The sequence below is a fragment of the Prunus dulcis genome, chromosome 6 (genome assembly GCF_902201215.1).
Source record: "Prunus dulcis chromosome 6, ALMONDv2, whole genome shotgun sequence".
Classification (NCBI taxonomy): Eukaryota; Viridiplantae; Streptophyta; class Magnoliopsida; order Rosales; family Rosaceae; genus Prunus; species Prunus dulcis.
Genome location: NC_047655.1, coordinates 14207361 through 14210304, shown reverse-complemented (window position 1 = coordinate 14210304; position 2944 = coordinate 14207361).

The window sequence follows — 2944 nt, the reverse complement described above, 5'->3', positions numbered from 1 at the left end:
AGCACTTGAGAGGTTTGGGCCAGTTACTGGTAAACAGTATTCTTAAATAAATTACTCATGCCTTGACATGTTTAAAAGATAAGTGATTCGTGACAGTGAAGGCTGGAAAGAGTGTATTGAGGATCACTCAAATCTACGTGAGGCATTATACTACTCATGTAGACAACGACAACAATGGCACATAATGATAATATTACAATAATACATGTTTATTTCCCTTGGCATTTAATTTAAAAAAAAATTATAATGGGTAATTAAATAATCTTATGCATTTATATTTTTATTTGGTCAAATTAGTTTAATGTTATTTTATTAACTTTGATCAATAACTTCCTACGTAGGCTTGTGTGCTATGAAAACCAACTCAATTTGCATGCCAAGAAGTTTGCCACCCAAAGATAATATGCTAGTGGCCAATTAAAGAACTTCAACATATCCATGGAGCAATGATAATGAAAGAAGAAGTGCACTCATGCCAAAAGAAGAAAAGAATTGAAAAAAATGCATGAAGTGCCACACCCACGCCAAACTCATGCCAAAAGAAGAAAAGAATTGAAGAGAAAGAATGCATGAAGTGCCACACCCATGCCAAACCCATGCCAAAGGAAGAAAATTCAACAATGGAATTATGGCAACCATACCAACATAGACAAGATAAAGTGGGAGTTAGGTATTGTATTAAAATAGGAATGGTGGTGTTGGAAACCATCATAATGTTACTCCCTCTTAGCCCTATAAATTGAGAAGTCTTCAAGCTTCAAAATACACGCCAAGCTCCACAACTGCTGAGCTCTCTCTCCTTCCTCCAATTCTTCTAGTTTTAAATTTATATTTTAAGTTTTATTTTATGGGAAACTAACTCCCTAGCTAAGGCTAGGGAGAAAGCTTTTAATATGAGTGTGTAATTTTTATTAGTTTGATCCAAACTTAAGCTTTAATGTGAATTTGTAGTTTTTTGTTCAAATGGAATTTATAGCTTTCTTTTTAATTAATTGATGAATGTTTGATAATCTATTTAATTGGTTCAATCATGTTTTTCCCATTGTGTAGTAAAAACTTTCATGCTTTTAAAAGAGAAGAGAATTACTAAAGATTAATAGAATTTTGATGAAGATTATTTTTTGATAGTTTGTTGCCAATGGTACAAGTTATGCTTAGAATACTTCTAAAGGAAATTAAAAAGAGCTTTAATTATTTTGAACAACTACAATGAAAAATATTTTGTGGATCAAATTAATAAGAGTTGCATGCTTATGTTAAAAGTGGAACCCCAATGCCTTAGTGTAATCCAATCGCCATCTTTTTTTCCCTAATAAACCACGACGCTAAATCACCGTCGTTGTTAAAATATACAACGTCATCAACAAATACAAAACGACGCCTTTGTACTGCAAAAAGATCTAAAAAAGCAGTCGAGGATGAGAATAGACGACCAACTCTCTAAAAAAACCGTCGTTAAAAAGGAAAAATATGACACATATTAACAGAACAAGGTCGCAAGATAGACATACAACGACGAAAATTAAAATAAGACGCCGTTAAATATCATTTTCACGACAACAAAAAATATGACGTCTTTAAATACATTAGAAGACGACGTTATTTATTCCTACTACGTCGCATATATAAAAACAGCCGTCGTAAAATAAATTTTCCACTTCGATTTTTCTATAAAAGATGACGTGGAAATAGTTGTCGGTGTCATTATTTACGACGTATGTATTTATAGAGTAGACGTTGAACAACGAAACAACGTCGGTTACAAATATATGAGAGTCGTATTACAAAATTTATACGCCCTATTTTCAGAAACAAACAACGACGATAAATATTAGACGTTGTTAAATAAAACAACGTCGAAAACAAATAAAAACAGACGTGTTTAGTCTGCATAAGTTTTAAAAAATAGTCGAGGATGAGAATAGACGACAAACACAAACAAATCACCGTCGTTAAAAAGGAAAAATATGACAAATATTAGAAGAACAAGGCCGCAAGATAGACAAACAACGACGATAACTAAAACACTACGCCGTTAAATATAATTTTCACGACAAGAAAAAATATGACATCTTTAAATACATGAGAAGACGACGTTATTGAAAACTACTACGTCTTTTATTTACAAACGACCGTCGTGAAATAAGTTTTCCACTTCGATTTTTCTAAAAAAGATGACGTGGATATAGTTGTCAGTGTCATTATTTACGACGTATGTATTTATGTAGTTGACGTTGAAATGCGAAACAACGCCGGTGGAATTTATATAGTCGACGTTGTATTTATATGTATTCATTACTCACGACGTACTTATTAATGTAGACGACGTTGAACTTCTAAACAACGTCATTATTTACGACGCATTTATTAAACCACGTCGGTTCCAAATTAATGTTCAGATAATTTATCTCATTTTTAGACGTCGGTATTATGGGATTGGAGTCGTGTTATTTTGGATTACATGGCGGTTCTTAATCCTTCCCCGACGTGATATCCTGGATAATTGCTTCACAATAGCGCCGTGGTTCTTCATTGTTACGTTGCTTTAAGACGTCGGTAAATATGCTGAATAAATGGTTAACCATAACGTCGTGTTTTATTTGAACAGACGCCGTTTTTTATGCAGAATATAATGATGTAATCTGGATCCAGTATTTTTTGCACTGATTGTTTTGTGGCCAAAACCTGTATAATGAAAGTGAAGAAATCACATTACAATATATTATAAAATGAATGTCATACACCGCCAATTACATAAGCATCATTCAATCCATATATCTTCACACCCATCTCGAATATTTTGACCACCTAACTCACCCACCAGTTCATCAAATGTGTCAACATTTGGCATCCCTCTAGTAAATGGCTCACACTCAATTATCACATCACCTAAGACTTCATCACCAAAAACATCATTATATTCTCTATTAGGCATTGATAAAAC